The sequence below is a fragment of the Paroedura picta genome, chromosome 8 (assembly GCF_049243985.1).
Source record: "Paroedura picta isolate Pp20150507F chromosome 8, Ppicta_v3.0, whole genome shotgun sequence".
Taxonomy (NCBI): Eukaryota; Metazoa; Chordata; class Lepidosauria; order Squamata; family Gekkonidae; genus Paroedura; species Paroedura picta.
This window is the reverse complement of record NC_135376.1, coordinates 25,251,568-25,270,501: the sequence shown is the minus strand read 5'-3', so window position 1 is coordinate 25,270,501 and position 18,934 is coordinate 25,251,568. Positions and strand designations below refer to the sequence as shown.

General features: G+C 43.8%; 1 long non-coding RNA gene across 1 annotated transcript in view; it reads right to left on the bottom strand.

Moving 5' to 3' along the window:
- Window positions 1–9,372, bottom strand: part of LOC143842600 (uncharacterized) — a 226,156-nt gene extending 216,784 nt beyond the window's left edge. The window contains exon 1 of the long non-coding RNA XR_013233210.1: window positions 9,284–9,372. This is a non-coding gene — a long non-coding RNA (uncharacterized LOC143842600). The remainder of the gene's footprint in view (window positions 1–9,283) is intronic.
- Between the last annotated feature and the right edge of the window lie 9,562 nt (window positions 9,373–18,934).

The window sequence follows — 18,934 nt, the reverse complement described above, 5'->3', positions numbered from 1 at the left end:
GCAGTACTTCCGCAATAAAAACAGAACCAGAGTCTCTTGCTACCTTATATGCTCAATGAAGGTGACATATGCTTAGGTTCACTGCATCTCACAGTATGTATTCACCAGTTATGTTATCCTCAGTGTTATTCTGGAATGCCTCCATGTGAAACCATCTTGATATTGCACATCTCAACAAAGCAATTTATCAGTGTCTACCTATGGAAGCCCAGTCACAGAATTTTTCCATGGTGACTCCAACATGTTAGAGCAGCCTCACAGAGTTACTGAGGAAGGCATCAACTTGGCTGGTGATCAGGAAATTGTATAGGAACAAACTATCCAGCAGTGTCTTTGACTGATTTTCCACGGGGCAGGGAAGCCAGAGTGGCAGCAGCAGGGCAGCCCCAATTGTGAACAACACTACCGCCATCCCAGCATGGCACAGCACCCCAGGAGACCCACGGTAAGGGAACGCGGTATCTTCCATGTTCCCTGGGATGCCACGGGGGCTAGGTTGGGTTGACACTGCATAATTGGCAGAGCTGGGCTTTCATACAGTGGGAGCCCCATGCCCCTTGCTCTACCCCCCCCCCCACTGCTGCTGTCACCAGGCAGCGTATCTGGCTTTCCAGCCTGCATATGCTGAGGAATTCCCTCCCCCATGCACATGTAGAAAGTGCCAGGGCAGCATGCCCAGCAGCAGCCCAGCATGGCTGCTACCATGCATAGCATCGAGAGCTACAGTTTCAAATCCTTGAGTGATGAACTTCAGAGAGATCATGACACACTATCTGCTGGGTCACAAGTCTCTGCACAGCTACTAAATTTGCTGTTGCTTTTTGAAAGGATCTTCTGTTCTGATATATGCATAAAGACCAAGAATGACATGCTTACTGCCCCTCTTTCACATAGACAAAAACAGGCTGCAGAAAGTGTTATGAGTTCACTCAGGCTGTGTGTGTGTGTAAAGTGGCTGGCAACTTGTAGCAGACTTATGGTGACTCCATAGGGTTTTCAAGGCAAGAGACTACCAGAGGTTGCTTGCCATTCCCTTCCTCAGATTGGTGACCCAAGAATTCCTTGAGGGGTCTCCCATCCAAATACTAACGGGGGCCAGCTCTGCTTGGCTTCTCTGATCTGATGAGAAGTAGAGAGCATTCCTTTAAAAAAAAACTGATGGGCATCGGGGAGTTTGTGCTTTCTGGCCTCTCCTCCACCAGTCATGGTTCGCTGACCCACTGTGATCAGACATCAAACAAAAATGCAGCTTCATCAAACACATCTGGGGACCACACAGCAGCATAGTAAAGTGAAATATATATTTCTTTTGGAAATTGCAACACATGTTGCATGTCATCTGAGATCAACATTGCAGGCCCTGCTTTGTCTGTCACAAGTAACAGAGGTTAGGTTCCTAGATGTGACACCCCAGCTAGTGGAGTGCTTTTTCAGCAGCTTACCTGGTCCCAGTGTCCAGGGTGTAATCTGTACGGGGCTTTTTACCCAGTCCTAGTTCAAATGAATCCCTCCCATCTACACAGAATTCTATTTGCATTTTGATTTTGGGCACTTTAAATTTTCCTTCTGCAACAAGCATGATTGATTCATGGTGACTCTACTTTCCCCCGTGATACCCTGGAGTGGATATAAGCCTCTATATTTCAAAAACTGCCATGAGTAAATGTGCAGCTCTCTGCTTTTTCCAAATTAACTTGCTGCCTCACTGTAGTCTTCTGACTGGCCAGGGCATCAGTTCAAAGTCTTCCTGGTTCCTGGTTGCAAGGCTTGTCTTAAAGTGACTGCGCTCCAGAAGCCCCAACTTCTCTCAGCAGAGATTTGCCTCTTGGTTTCTTTCCCCCTCCCCTGCTGTCTCCATTCCTCTCCAACACCACCACTACCACTACCCCCATTCAAGAAAAGAAAGAGGCTCCTGCTGTGTTTGGCTCCCCCGCCCAGTTATAAGCTTCCCCAGTTTAGTGCAGAACACTTTCTGTTTCAATGGGGTGGGGATAGAAGAAGACCAGAGTTCAAATCAATCTGAATTCAACAGGATCCCCAACAGAATAAGCAAAGTAAGCCCAGCATTAGATGAAGGCATATGCTTGTTCAGGTCTTGTTTGTTAACACCTGTTTGTTAAATCTTGTATTTGTATGCTAATTTACTGCTGTTCACTGATTTTATCAACCACTTTAATCCAACCTCAACTACAATTGTCCAGTGACTTATGCATCTTGACTCTTAACTAGCCCTCCCTAGCAACAATCTACCCCTCTCTACCTATATTTAGTGGCTATATGTAGTGGCTGAGGATGAATTGTTTCATTGTATCTGAAGAAGTATGCATGCATATGAAAGATTATGCCTTGAATAAAACTGGGTCGGTCTTAACAGTGCCACTGCACTCAAATTTATTTTTCCTTCATTTCATTCTGTCAGTGCTCTGTGATTTTGCAGTTGTGATTTGTTTTTAACTACTATTTTATAATGTGTTTTTTTTATGCCGCATTTGAATGTTGGTTAATTATAAATATTATATGCCCTGTGTACGATCACTGCAGCCTAAGAAGCCTTTCAGAGCGTAAGAAGTGGTAAGATGTTCAGAATTATAATTTTTCTATTACTCTTTTAGCTGGGACAGATTTTAAATTTGTATATATTTTACTGTTTGCAATTCACATTGATTTAAGCAGCATCTGGCCGCCCACTTCCAGTGCAGCATCAACTCTGCCTGGAAGTTCTGCCTCACCAACATTTTGGAGTTCTTTGAGAAAGTGAACAAGCATGACAACAATGACCAGTTAGATATTATATACCTGGACTTGCAAGAGTCCTTTGACAAGGTACCTCACCAAAGACTCCTAAGTAAATTTAACGTCATGGATAGATGTCACAATGGGGGGAAGTAAGCTGTGGAATCCCACAAGGATTGGTGTTAAGGATAATACTATGTATTCATTCATCATTTGGAACTAGTAGTGACTAGTGTAATGGCCAGGTTTACAAATGACACAAAATTATTCATGACTGTGAAAACCAAGAATTACTGTGAAGAGCTCCAAGAGGATCGCCACAATTTGGGGGAGTGGGCGACAACATTCAGTGTTGGTAAGGGTTCACTGTTAATCCGTGTAAGGTGGTTGAACTGTGATATGGGATTATTATTATTATTATTAGATTTATTTCTCGCCACTCCCTTGTGGCTCGTAGCGGGTCACAGTGTCCCAGAATCCCCATTAAAACCCCATTAAATCAATAATAGCATTACCAATATTACCGGCATAGCAGAGAATGGCAACTCAACTTCCCCCCCTCCCACTACTGGCCGGTGGAGAGGAGGTCCTGATGATGTTTACTTCGGGTCCGAATCCCGAGTCCCCGGGGGGGGCATAGATCTATATTATTGGCCCCGGCCTCAACCATAAACCTGGCGGAAGAGCTCCATTTTTTAGGCCCTGCAGAACGTTGAAAGATCCCGCAGGGCCCGCAGCTCTCCCGGGAGCTCATTCCACCAGGTCGGGGCCAGGACCAAAAAGGCCCTGGCCCTGGTCGAGGCCAGGCGTGCTTCCCTAGGGCCGGGAACGACCAGCAGATTTTCACCCACAGAGCGCAAAGCCCTGCGAGGGGCATAGGGCGATAGGCTGGACTTGGTAGACTAGCGTCTGATTGAGCAGAGCTCTTATATTCTTATGCCACCAGAAAGGTATTACACCAGTAGGAAATTCAACTGTTGACATCAAAACGATATAAAAGAAATAGAAATAGAACACAAACAGTTATCATATCTCATGCATTTCTCCTGCATGGAAATTAACTGCATTTGATCAGCTCTTGAGTTAATTTTTTAATGTGGCAATAAATAGGGTTTTTCTCTTAATTACTTTTAAGACTCTATCAAAGAAAAAAGATTTTTCCCAAGAGGTGAGGGGATAAATTTTGAGAAAGAAATATTGTATGGCCATTTAGCTCTGAACTACATGGCCTAGAGAAATGTTATTTTAAAGCTGTTTGCATATCTATTTGCCTAGCCTCCATCAAGGAGCGTATTGTAGCTGGCGCCAGTGGCCTGAAGAAGCCAAAAGGGCTACATCATGTCAAAGACCTGAAGTAGGAATTATGGCCTTTCTGGCTTCAGTTCACCGCTGTATTATGTCACCAAATCACATCACCATGTAATCAGAAATGAATAAAATATTTTTCCCCTTTACCTTAAATGCTTTTCCTGTCAATTACAATCAAAGGACATGATTTCAGGTCTGTCGGTTGGCTGGGCTCCTCTGACTGATGACTCTAAAACTGTAATCTACCAAGTACAAAATGAATCAGAGATGTCTCGGAATGATTCTGCCATTAAGAAAGAAGTTTTCACTTTTTTCTTTATTTTTTATCCCACAGGGGACAGAAAAATAATTGGTCTTTAAATAATGAAATCAAAGATGTTAAAAACGACTCTTGTGGTCCTGTCCCCTCCCCCTATGTATTATTGGTCCTCTCTTCTGTTCTAAAATTTCTGTAATTTTCCTTGGTGGGAAAGCACCTATCATTATTCTAATCAAACAAAGCTCATCCCCTGTGCCATTAAAGTAAACATTAACTAATATCTTATTTTATTACGGCCATAACTTTTTTTTTTTGGTTCACATTATTAGGTGTTCTTTAATGGCAAACTGTAATCCCACGACAACTCTCAACTTCCGTGCAGTTTGCTGGCTTGATTACATCATTAACCATAATCAAAAACAGTTTTCCAGAATGATTTCAGCTTGGTGGCAGGGATTACTTCCTTTGATCTCAGTCGCATCATTTTACGATAGGTTGCTCCTCATTTACACTACAAATGCTGGCAAAAATGAAAGTGGTATCTTCGCGAGCAATATTGGATAAGATAAAATAACCAGTTCCACGGTGTATGCCAGTTCCTTTCATCGATGAACAATCAGAATTAAAAAAAAATATCCTGGGGTGGAAAAATCTCCCATATTGCGTCTCATCTTGGTATGATGTTGCTTTGTGTTTCCTGGCATTTTTAACAACATTTCCATTTTATAATTTTTTTTCAAAAAAAGTATTTTAGAGCATGAATTGGGGGGAGGGGCGGGCTCCTTTGTACTGTGCCCAGGCAAAATGAATTTGACCACTGGAGCACTACGGTACTTGGGATATGTTCAGCACAATCTCTTTTTTTAAAAAAACATTATTTTCATGTACTAATATATACTTAATAAAATCTTATTGCTTTAAAGTAGGCTTTTTACTGTTTCCTTTGTAATGTTGTCACCACTGATGAAAAAATATGACCTTACTGTATGTTTGAATAATGTATGCCATTAACAAAGAATTAATGTTTTCTTATGACCTGAATGTAGAAAGTTTAGTGAGAACATGGAATGAAATCATCAACATTGTATATGGCAGAAATCAAGTGTAAGGTGTGAAACACAAGTGTGGCCTGGTATAGCAACCCTCTATAACAGCAGTCCTCAACCTTTTTCCGGTTGCGGACCGCTTCCAAGGAGTGTGGGGAAGAGGGCGACCCAGGACCTGTACAAACGCGCATGCGCGGACCTGCCACACACACATGTTTGCGCCCGGTGTGGCCGCAAATGCACACACACAGCAGTTTCGCACATGCGCGTTTGCGCTTCCGGCGGGGGCCTGGCAGTGGAAGATCTCCATCTCCAATAGGTGGGTTTGGCAGCCCTAGGAACAAGATCCAAATTCACCCAAAAGAAGCTCAGTAGTAGTGTTACTACTTTGAAGACAGGAGTTTCTAGATATCTCCATTTACAGCAGGGGGAAGATGGCATTGTATCGCTTGATCTCATCAGATCTCAGAAGCTAAGCAGTGTAGGTACTTAGAAGGGATACCACCAAGGAAAACTGTAAAGGTAGGCAATTGAAAGCCCCTTGCTGGGATCTCTATAAATTGGATGCAAATTAATGGCACTTTAAACTCATGCATCTCCATGTACAGAATCTTAGGTACCAGATGCTATTAAAAATAAACAAAGGATTTGACTCATTTTATATATCTATTGGATAAGTACAAGCATAATTTAATTGAATCCCTGGAAGTGTGATTTTAAAAATCATACGTTCTCTTTTCTTATAACACATCGGAAGTGTAAAATTCAGTGTGACCTTGTTTGTTTTAAAACTCGTTCAGTGCAATTCTATGGTGACTTACTCCAGTTGAAGCCCACTGATTTCAATGGGTTTAAGAATGCAAGTGGTCTGCTTGATCAGACCAGTGGTCCAGCTAGTTCAGAAGTCTGTTGTGCCCAGTGGTCAACCACTTCCCTGTTGGACCAGCAAACAGTACCTCTTAGCACTACCTTTTAGCAATGATATTCAGAGATTGACTGGATGTGGAGCTTCTCCTTACTACTCCAGGATAGTAACCACTAAATGTCATATTTTCTGAGAATATCCTCTTGTACTATCAGGCAGGAAGCAAAAACAGAAGGTTTCTTGGGCATGTGCTGGGCCTTTAAATATGGTCAGTTGGCTGTATTTGGCTTTACAAACTGAGTAGGCTGTTCTAGAGTGATCCACAATAGAAATTGTTCAAGGGAGGGACTTTTTGCAAGTCAGTATACAGGTCAACAGTCTTGATCCATACATCACACAGGCTGAATGTTTTCTCTGAACAGCACAATTCTGTGAGTCCCCTATTAGTATGGCTAATTGTTTTCAAACTACCCATGTAATTGAGGCAATTTTCAATTAAATGGGGGGGAACTACTCAAAATCATGGGGAAGGCACTGGCAAACCACCCCGTATTGAGTCTGCCATGAAAACGCTGGAGGGCGTCACCCCAAGGGTCAGACATGACTCGGTGCTTGCACAGGGGATACCTTTACCTTTTTACTCAAAATCAGGGGTCACCAACATGGTTCCTAGGATCACCATGTTACCTGCCAATACCTTTTCTGGTGCCCAGAAAGTGCTTTTAGAAAATGGATGGGATCTGGTGAGTCACTGGGCCACCAAAGCTTCTTTTTGACCATGGGAGATTTGATTGGTTGAGCATTGCTTTGACAACAGCTGCCACTACTGCACAAGAATCTTCACAGTGTGACTGGAGGCAAGCTGAGGCAGCCATTTTGTGGCTGTGGCCAACACACCATGTCAGAGCTCCAAAGGCTCAAAAACCAGGGGGCCCTGCTCTAAATAAATAGGGATGTGCAATTATTTTGGCTCCATTTTTTTCCTTTTTGAAAAATTATACATTTTCATTTGATTTTATTATTATATTGCATTATCTGCTATTTGTTGCTCATTTCCCACAGCAACACTCTCTGTACTTTATAACAAAATTAGACTCCAGTTCTCACATGCATCGATCAGAAGAACAATAGCAAAATACCAGAACTTGAAAAATACTATGACAACAGAAATAGGATAAACAAGGAGGCAAGCATTATGCAGAATTACAAAAGTACTCAATATTAACCAGTGGGCTAGGTGTCAAGATATTTGTCAAGATATTTCTACCTGTCAAGAGAAAGAAATATATCCTTTGGAAAGGTATGTGTGACTGTAATAACTGGAAAACGTCCATGTCAGTTCCATACTCTCACCGCTCTCTCTTCTTCCAAGTTTGTGCTCTGCTCGTCTTGCACTCTCTAGGCCAGACAGCCTGATGTGATAATAATGGGATGGCCTAATATTAGTGAATGCATTAAATGTTCATATCTGTGTTCTGATACTAATGGTGTTATAAATTGTGATCCATTAGAGCCTTTTTGAGCTTTCAAACTCTGCAAAACGGAAGGATTTTCTGGTGTGGTTGAAAATCACATGCTCCAAACAGATACGGCTTCGTGTAACAAAAATCTGGATTTTTCACTTCCTAGGGCTAAGACACTACCCAACTATTGGAACTGGCTGTGCAGAAAATACTTACTTGAAAATAAATACAAGCTGGAAACAGCAAGACATTAGGAGGGAAATTACCATTAGTCTCTATTACTTCTGTATGTATGCGAACATTAGCAATTACTCCAGTAATGAGCACGCTTCCTTTGCATCATACAGGTTGCCAGTTCCTCACCAAAACTATCTGGATCCCCCCAAATGCCCTCAGGTTTTCCCCCTTACAAAAAAAAATGAGTTCTGTGATTGCTAATGACAACCCCAGAGCTCTGCGTTTTTATTTCTTCCCCTATTTACTTGCTAAGGGAGAGGGGGGAAGAGACAGCAGCAAATACAGAATTGAGGCTTTCTTGACAGGTGGCAAGTAATATACATCCAAGTATTTTTTTCCCACTACATTTTTACATCCATTGCTTTTCTCCCTCAAAAATCATATAACGTCTACCATAATCTCATGTAAATTGGCCGCTATTTTCAGTATGGCAGCTCCCTGCATAGCCTAAAAACACAATCGACGGAGAGAATGCAGATTCTGCTGACATCCTTCAACTTAGTAAATGTTCCTAGCATCACAAAAAAATATTTTAAAATTGCCAATAATTATAAAAATGTTGCTTGCCATGGCATAATTATTTTATAAACCACATAGTATACAGCCGTTTCCCGTCATACGAGCCGTCTTCACACTGTACCATATGGCTAATGGCTTCAATTGTGCATCACACCATACTGTGTATTCTTTTCTCATCATACTGTATTGGCTACTGAATCAGTTTGCCGTTAATGTGCATGTTACCCTTTCACTGCATGTTTATTTTATGAGATTGGGGCATCTGTTTTTGCTGTTTATTCTAAAAGCGACAGAGTTCTGTTTCCAGCTATAGCTTGGATTCTGCCTCAATATTAATTTCCCAAGACAGGCTTGATGTTTTTTGAGGGCTGATGTCTTGCTTTGCTTCAGTATATGTCTATCTTCTTTTACATTTTGCTTTTTATTTTTTTAAAAAAAAACCACACTAGCAATCCACTCTTCCCAGTAAGACTATTCAACAGCTCATTTCAGTGAGAATCGCCCCCCCCCCCGACATACACTTCTGCAAGTTTCCAAAATATTAACATTTAACGCATTGGCACCTTTTGTTTGTACATTCTTGCCTCTGAAAAGGCAAACAAATGCCATGTTCGGCATTGAAGCATTGAAGCAATTCATAAGGACCATGTGCCAAGGCCACACACACACACACAAGCACACACAGCACATTTTTCAAAGTTTTTACGGTACCATAAAAGCCTATGAATTATTTACTTCATTTAAAAATTCAGGAAGAACTAAATTGTAAAAAGACACACACATGATTGCTGTAGAGCATTCAGGATAATTAGAATTGGGGAAATCCACGTGATTTCAAGCAGCTGATATTTACCCAAAATTATGAAGAAATTTCACAGCCAGCAGCATTAGAAGATCACTTGCATTTGGGTTCCTTTTCCCAGCAGAATCCCGTCCTGCATCTAGAAAGCAGAAGAGTAAACATTTTTGTATGAAAATTGGCATTGCAGAGAATCCCGGAATAGAAGACTCATTCCTATTTCTGTATCAGGCAGAAGGGAATCTCCACACATTACAAGTCATTCTCAGATGCACATTCACCAATTACTGGCTGTACCAGCAAACAATGACTTGCATGTCTGAATCAAACAATTAAATAGTAATCACTAAAAATCAAGACTTTTCTATTATGTAAAGTCAATTTATACCTGGTTTACATGCCATAATTACTAAACTATATTGGCAGCTGTGGCTTATCAAATTGGAAGTTATCCAAGAAAGTGCATGTGTGAACTGGCCCATTTCAAAGGAAAACCTCCCAGGCATGTGACTGTCCAAATGATTAGACCACAGTGGATTTCTCACAAGCTGTGGCCACAGGGGACCTATTCTGGCTAGCTCTGCTCCCTCAGACCTAGTGAATAATGGAACTGCAAGGCAGGGTTGGTCATGAGCATCTTTAAACCGCCCGTGGCGCCACGGGCGCCATCTTTAAACCGCCCGTGGCGCCACGGGCGCCACGGACTATATAAATCGCTAAGAGGGGTAGAGGTGGGATTAGTCCGTGATGAGGAAGGGTCCGGATTGGACCCTTCCTCACGACAGACAATCGGAGGGACCAATCGGCAGGCGCGAAGCGCCTGCCGATTGGTCCCTCCGATTCCCAGCTCCAGGAACTGCGAGCCGCGCGCAGCGCGGCTCGCAGTTCCTCCCGGCCTTACGCGGTGAGAGGCGCGAAGCGCCTCTCGCCGCGTCAGGGCGCCGACCCAGGGAGCCCCCGGCAGTCGCGCAAAGCGCGGCTGCCGGGGGTTCCCTGCCTGGCGGGCTGACGCGGGGAGAGGCGCGAAGCGCCTCTCGCCGCGTCAGCCCGCCGCCCGAGGGAGCCCCCGGCAGTCGCGCGAAGCGCGGCTGCCGGGGGGTCCCTGCCTGGCGGGCTGACGCGGCGGGAGGCGCGAAGCGCCTCTCGCCGCGTCAGCCCGCCGCAAACCAAACAAGCGGGGTTTTCCGGAGTTTCCCGTCACGGGCGGCGGGGCTGCTCCTGGTCGCTGACGGCGGGCGCCCGGACGACCTCCCTGCCACAGCCGGCGCCGGCGGGGCTCCCGGCCCAGCTAGCCTCTGGCCGCCGCCTTCGCGTCCCTCCGCCGCCGCGCCTGCTCACTGGGGGCGGAGGCGGCATCGCTCTCGCCCCAGCAGCTGTCGCCGCCTCCGTCGCCGCCTCCCAGCAGGTTCTCCCCTGGCGCCGATTGGCAGCGGCGCCCGCTTCAGCCCGCCGAGGATGGAGACGCCGGTGGCCCCCGCGCCGCCGCGGCCATGGCCCAGGTAGGGAGGGGAGCGGCCGCCGCCGGCCTGAGGCGGCGGGGTGGTGGGAGGGGGGCGAGGAAGACCAGGGAGCCCCCCCCCCCGCCCATGGGTGCTCCTCTGTGGAGAAAGGGCCCCCCAGGGAGGGAGGGAGGACCTAGCGCCCGCTGCATTCCCCTGCAGCGGGCTTGATTACTAGTCTTTCACATAAAAGTGGCACCCCAAAAGCCCACATGACTGCACTGTATGTGATCATATCACAGAAAAGAAACCACTCCAAAATAGCAGCTAAGGCTCTATGATACTTTGGGGCTGCTTGTTGGCAGAGCAGTGGAGCACGAAACTGCTTAAAAGAATAAAATAGTGTTATTTAGAAGAGAAAGAACCATTGTATAGGAAGAGATATAGAGTCCAGTCAGAGACCATTTCCACGTGGAGGGGTAAAACGCGAGTGGCCTCCTTCTTGCAAACGCAGGATGATAAATCTCGTGTTTAGAGCCCTCCTCATGGGGAGACCCTTCCCGCGTATTCCCTCTGGCTCATCATGGCTTTTTGCCTCCTGACGAAGCTGCAAGGAAAATCGACATGAACTTCTCCCTCCACTCCTTGGCTTGTCAATCACAGCAAGCCACCAAGCACTGCACAGCAGCTCTCTCTTGGAATAAAACTCCCCTCCCCCACCCCAAAATTATTTTTTAAGGCACTTCCATGTTGCTAGGCAGTAATGTTATAGCACAGATGCATTTTAATTAAAAAAATCAACACTACTGCATTGCTATGGAGAAATGCCAGAACGATAAAGCATTCCCCCACTTTTGGGGGGAGATTCATGTTCTTTCGCATTTCATTTTTGTCTGGGTGGATTTCTGAGATGCTGAACATGGTCCCTTGAGCTCAAAAAGACATTCTGTATTAGTGGTTGGCTTAAAAACAAAGCACTCAGACCCCTGTATGATTGGAAGAAGGCTGCCTAATCACTCACCCACCCACCCCTTTTCCAGATCATTTCCCACCTCCAGAAAACAGAATGGGGGCTGTGTTTTGCCTTCCCGAGTTGTGAGAAGCCTGGACATTATCCCTGGAGCCCAAAAAGACATTCTGTGTTAGTGGTTGACTTAAAAACAAAGTGCTCAGACCTCAGTATGATTGGGAGAAGGCTGCCTGATCATCCACCCACCCACCCCTCTTTCCTAGCTCATTCCCCACCTCCAGGAAACAGAAAAGGGGCTATGTTTTGCCTACCTGATCCCCAAAAGACTGTGGACACTTTGCAGATTTCATTATACTTTTGACAATGTAGCTTTATGGTCACACTGCATGGTGGACTATGCCATTTAAAAAAAATTACTTGGGTCAGGAAATGGAGAGGGAAGGGCAGGTGTCAACATGGGACAACAAGGTGCAGAGATTATTGCACTTTTCTCCCTCCATTCAGGCTTGCCCCTGGTTGCTCACTGGTTACTCATCAATGTTATGCACACATTATGGTTGTAGATCCAGTTTTGGTGATTTTAAAATGGACAAAATTTGACCCAGCTACTGGACAGCCTTGGGATGCAGGTGACATCATATGGAGGGGGCTCTAAAAACCACCAACATTTGAAGGCTGTCCAGGGACAGATTCCTCATGTGGAAATGGTCTAATTATCTCACTGTTGTTCTGCATGCATTCTGTCTGTTTTGGAGGCAAGCAGGATGGACATATGCTCAAAGGATCAGAAAATCTCCAGTACAGCCATGTAGAAGATCATTTGAAAAATATCAGGAAGTTCCTAATCTAACTATTCTAAAGACACATCTCCCCCAGTGCTTCTTCTAGGATATTCTTCATATCCTTTTGAATCATGCATGCTAAGGAACTTGCATATTCCAACACTGATATGGGTGGTAAACTCTTCCTTCACTTTCCCATACAGATAGATCAACCTAAAATATAAGACTCTCTGATTGCAAAGGCGTAAATCAAATAACCAAAGTTGTTTTTTTAAATGGAAGCACCATTTTATAATATCATCTCTGACTTGTATTTGTCCAGCTCAGCTAATAATCATTTAAACCTTACATGCAAATAGACAGATATAGTAAGATCAGAATGGATAATTTATATACTATGTCTCAATTTATTTGCTTTGGACACAGTGTAATGTCTAAATTAAATAAATAAAAGACAGCACATGGGGCATGAATCCCTGATGCAAGTGAAGGAAAACTAGTGTCTGAGGCCTTTCATGTTTATAAACCAAAATCTGGATGGCACATTGGCAGAAACTGTGAATTCCATGCACTGTTTTGATCTGTAAGCCCTGTGCTGTGACTCAGTAACTTTAACACAGCAAGTTTCCTGAATGAGGTAGCAGTCAAGATGAAAGAAGATGTCTAAAACCATGACTTAATCCAAGGCCGGGTCACAATGACCTCACTTATTGACTTGAAAAAAAAAAAGAGGGTGGAGTGATTTCGAATAGAGGCAGATGACACTACAGTCTGTCCGGGAACCCATATGGCAAAAGTATGCTCTTGACTATTAACAAGTCATTGTTAATACCTCCTTGCCAAAGTAGCAGAACGTGGAGACTGGACAAACAGAAAAGCTTTTGAACCTGCTTCTGGGAATTCAGTTACTCTTTAGCTGCGTAAATGCACAATTTGTTTTTGACTATACAGAACTTGAAATGAGCTATATCGCAAAAGCTATCCCCAAACATCTGCAAGACGCTGTATGGGTCAGATATTCTAGTGATGTGATTTTCCCTTTGAAAGTTTGCCTCCAGATGGTTAGCAACGTGTTTTTAGTGTTGGAGGGTTTTTTTCCCCCCTATAATGGCAGCACTGAGATATTTGTGTGGTGTTCAGAAGATTCCTTGGTGAATTCAACACAATAATTACAGTTGAGACAAAACGTAGAAATACTGCTGCTTGGGGGGAAATTAAATAATGCAAATGTTTCTCTTCTTTTAAATTTAATTAAATTTTATTCATCAGGAATTAATCAATTACTGTGATGGAAAAAGGCTAGTATTTCAGATGACCTTTAGAATATCCAGTTTGGTAAGCCATTCTTTCTTACCTGAGTTTCTTTTTTTTTCCCCTTAGCACTGAGGGTCTTGAGGTGGTTTCTTTGTACTCTTAGCAGTGGGAGATGTGATTTTGATTCCCATCTACAAGCTCCACAACTGATCCAGAGGGGTAGATGTGTTTGTTCTACAAAACAAAACTGAGGTCTAGTGGAATCTTAATGACTAACAACATGTCTTCCAGCATGAGTGTTTGTAAGTCAGAACTGACTTCCTCAGATGAAACTAAAGTGAACTCTGACTCAAAACCTCATATTGCCATAAATGGCATTAGTCTTTAAGGTGCCACTACCTTCCCATTTTTTTTGTAGGATCGATGCCAGTATAATCAGATACTGGGGAATATTCTAGGGCAGGGGTAGTCAAATGCTGGCAGGGGCTTATGGGAATTGTAGTCCATGAACATCTGGAGGACCACAGGTTGACTACCCCTGTCCTAGGGGATTACAGGAAGAATGTTGGAAATTCTTTCATCAGAAATATCCTGTGCAGTGGGCAAAATTAGTAAATATGATTTAATGGTATTGGTTTCCTCCATTTGGCATTTTAATTAGTAATTGTAGTACTAAAAGCATTTAAATAGGATGTGATGAGAAAACCCAACCCCATGCACAAAAGGTTTGGATTTACATGCTATAATCACCATAAAATGGACAACGAAATATTTCCAGTGGTCTTTATGAGGTTATATGGAACATTGTTTATTACTTCAAAATTAGGTAAAGAAAACTAATGTCAAGAGCACTAGTTCAAGATCCATCAGTCTTCATAATACCTGGGAGAACTGGAGGTTTATAATGGAGCAGCCTGATTATTGTCAGGAGATAAATGGCAGAAATATATCTCACCAGGAAATGCTGCAATTTTATTTGTCAGGTATTTTAAGAGGGTAGAAACTGGAGGCATCTCTTGGGCAGGGGTATGAACTAGGATTTTGTTTTCTTGGACTGAAATCATAATGTTTTAAATTTTGACTTGTAAGTTGCTTTGATCAACAAGCAAAAGTAGAATACAAATATTTAAATTAATTAATAGATATCAGCTGGGAGGAGAATCTGTATAAGCTTGATGCATTTAGTGTAACAGCCTATTAGTCAAGTACACAATAATGTTAACTGTAACATTCAAGTGAAGGAAACTGAACTTCAGGTTTTCAGATTATAAGAAATAAAGTAGAGGAGAAATTAAAACATGACACCCTCCCGGTGAACTTCAGCAGTAGAAAATATTGTTTTGTTTTATCCTGCTTTGTTCCAGTTAGTTCAAAACTTCCTCTTGTCAGACAAAAAGGTCTTTCGCAGTTTAATCCAAAACAAATACCCCAATTACAAAGGTAAAATTATTTAAGAAAATTGATTTAGAAGGGTATAACTCAGTTTCTCATCACAATGTGAATATGCTTTAGATTTCTTTGGGAGGATCTTTTTTGCCAGACCGTCCCTTAGAATGGATAGCCTAACTGAATACCATAAATTTAAAGGTTCAAACACACAGTTGCTTGGTTACTTTCTATCTCTCATTGGCTGTTTCGCTTGGCACACATGATCACTGGCTTGAAATTTCAATTAAACAGAAACCCATAAATTAAAGAAAGAACAAAAAGAAGCAAAACGGGGGGGGGGGTGGTAGTAGTTCCAGGCAACTTCTGGCTTCCTTCCCAAGTTGTACAGCATATGGCTTGCAGTGCAATCCAAAAAATGCTATAACCCCCATTGGATAGATCTGAGTAAAATTCTGAGTTATATCTGCTTGGATTTGCTCTTTTAGGCCATGATCTGAGAATAAAACACTATAAGTAAATGAGCCCTTCTTGGAGGAAGAGAAATATGCTTTAAGTTTTCTGCTTTCTGCCTTCTTTGATGCCATGCAGATTTCTGATTTGCTTTTCTTTCTCTTCTTTTGAAAATAAAATTGTTTCTTCTGCCTACTTAGATCGTGCTTTGATTACCAGATTACTTCTCTGATAAAGCAGATATTATGTTCTAACTTAAAGTGACCAGAATTAACTGGCTGAAAGGTGGGACATGCCACCAGGATTTCCCTACCCAAAGCTGGCAACCCTGAGGGGGGCTGCAGCCTGCCCCTCGATTGTATGAGTCATAGCGGGCCAGGGGGCGAGCGGAGGCCTCCCCTGCTCGGCCTCCTCTGCGGCCATTTCCTTTGCCCTCTTCGTTTCCTGCCGGCTGAGCTCCTGCAAGGAAGAGGAAGGGCCTTGCTTCGGATCCTGGGGGGGCAGTACCAGATGCACGGCTCAGGTGCCTCCGGACTAGGAGGCAGCCTGAAGGGGAGGTGCACACCTGGGCTGGCCCGGAAGGCAATCCATGCACGAGGCTGTGTGGAAACCTGCCCGCCCAGCCGCTGCCACCCCCTCCCCGACCCCTGCCCCTCTCATCCACCAACTGGGCTCACTGACTCCGCTGAACTCCTCCCAGCCTGGAACTCACTGGGTTGTGCCTGCGTGCGCGCCCTGCCTCCGGGGAGGAGACTTGGCATGCCTCCCTCACAGCTGCCTGCCTCACTCGCCTCACTGCTGTCCCCGCCCATAGGTAGCCCCAGAAGGGACACGCCTCATTCCTTCCCTCCCAGCCTCCGAGCGAGTTGCAGGACATTTAGAGACATTGGAGGGACGCGGGGCATTTGGCCCAGAGGCGGGGTGGTCCCGTGAGATTCCGGACGTCTGGTCACTATATTCTAGCAATAGCAATAAAGCCCATTGTACCCTTTTGAGGCCCCACCGCCAAACCTGGCTTTCACTGGGCTCATGGTCTGTTGCTTGGCTGGTGATGTCTGCCCTTCTGAAGCATGAGGCCTACTGATGGCATCTGCAGTTACTGTTCTTGTCTGCAAGGCCAAGTCATTGCCTAATAAAATTGGAAACCTTAGTTCTCACTGTCCACTTTCCTGTAAAGCCTTTGTATTTGATTGGGGGTTCAGCTAACTCCACTTGAATTCTGGGTTACTTGTGCCTTTTTGTACAAACTTCCCAAAAAAATCCAATTTTTATTTCCCAGCCCAGACTTGAGCAAAGTCACTTTAGCCCCTGTGTCTCTCATGCCTGTTACTTGTTGATCATTTACTGTTACAGGCTCTAAATATTTCTTATTTAGATCTTCCTGCACTTTCTGGATTTGCAGGAGCCTTGCTGGTCTGTCTGTGCTTCCTGTGGCTCAGAGCCTGTCACTGGAGTTTCTATGGTTACCTCAGCCCTTTTCAGTCTTCTGACAGTATGGATGATATTTGAAATTTTCTCTTCTATAATTTTGGTCAATAAGCTCTTATATGTCCCTCTTCCTAACAGGGATAACACACTATCCTTCCCTGTCTATTTTGTGGGGTAGTGTCCCTCTCCACAGCATTGGTGTTAGATTACTTGATTTTTCCTGATGTGCCCTGACTGTATTCTAACCCCATCAGTCCTTTAGCACCATTTCTCATGAGGAACAACCCTTCCCTCACCCCCCCTTCCCTGTCCAGTCCCCCAATTAACATGGCAGGTATCTATATTCTAGGTGCCCAAGAAGAAAATGCAGTGGCCAAGAAGTTGCCCAGCGACTGCCAGAAGAGACAGCTGTTAGAACTTTTGTAGCAGTTATCCCTCAAAGTCCCATCTCCTCTCCAGGGCTCTGAACCTATCACCTCTAAATGTCTCCCCTCCCCTCCAGGGCTCTGAACCAATCACCTCCTACTTTAAGTTTGTCTGTCAGTATGGAACATGTTTTATTATGTGGAAATTTCATCTAAAATTTAGATGATGGCAGCAAGGAGTTCATGAAAGGTGGGACCTGAAAACCCCCCAGAATTACAGCTCATTTCCAGAGACTTAGGAGGCGGACTGCATAGCATTATACCCCATTGAAGTCCCTCACCTTCCCAAACCCTGTCCTCTGCAGGCTGCACCTCCAAAGTCTCCAGTTTTTTTCCCAACCAGGAGCTGTCAACCCTAGTTGGGCACAATAGAAATAGCCTGCTTGAGAGGGCAGGGATCTGTTGCTGGAAAACCCTTCCTGTTCCCAGAGGCTGCTTCATCACATGAAGATTACAGACATTGGGGCATTACTTATTAAAACAAATATTAATTGCCACTGAAAGAGCTTTTTGTGATTTGTTTGCTTCAAGGAATTGGAGGGGATTGGCTAAGATAATTTTGAGGAAGATTTTTTTTTAAGGGAAAATAAGATCCATGAAATCAGTAAAAGTTAGCAACTGGAGGGGCAGACAGATATGATGGCCAAAGAAGAAAGAAGCCAAGGTTTGACTTTTATGGTATAGATGACTTCAAAACAGCAAATTACTAGTTATTGAAAGAATTCAGGGTAGGGTTACCAGATTGCCCCTGGCCATCACTGGGGGACAGTTAGGTAGGGGTAAGGTTGATAGATCCAGGTTGGGACATTCCTGGAGATTTGTGAATTGAGCTTGGGGAGGACAGGGATCTCAGTGGGGTACAATGCTACGGGTTCCACCCTCCAAAGCAATTTTTTCCAGGGGAATTGACCTTTGCAGTCCGGAAATGAACTATAATTCTGAGGGATCCCTAGGTACCACTGAGAGGCTGGTATGCCTAATTCTGGGCCTTGTGGAAAAAACAAAATGTTAAAGGTGCCACTGGACTCAAACTTTGTTCTTTTCCTTCAGACCAACACAGCCAGCCACCCAAATCTATTAGCAAAGTATTAAATCTTCTCCACACCGTAAAGCTACCTTGCATTGGTAAAATCCAAATCAATATGCATGAATAGTGACTCCTACATGTCTCTGTATCTGATGCTCAGCCACAGCACTGTAAAAACCACCACACCCAGGCTAGACTACACTAGGTACAAATGTGGAACTTGAACCTCTGCTTCTTTGTTTTAAAGCTCACTTGGTAGCTGTCATCAATAGCTCCTGATATAGCTTCAGTCATAGGTAACACTGATGTTTATCAGCCTAAAAGACAGGCAGAGCCAAATAAAATATCAAAAGGTATATAGTGCTTTTTTCACAGGCGCATTAAAGATTAACAATACTTTAGAAATTTAAACCAATTCATGAATTAGAAGCATCAATAGAAACAACGTGTCATTGTCATTCAGAAAGTTTATCCCTGCCAATAAATTTATCCAAGGCCAGATATTACTAAAAAGGGGTGTTGGGGGAGGGGGCATTGATAT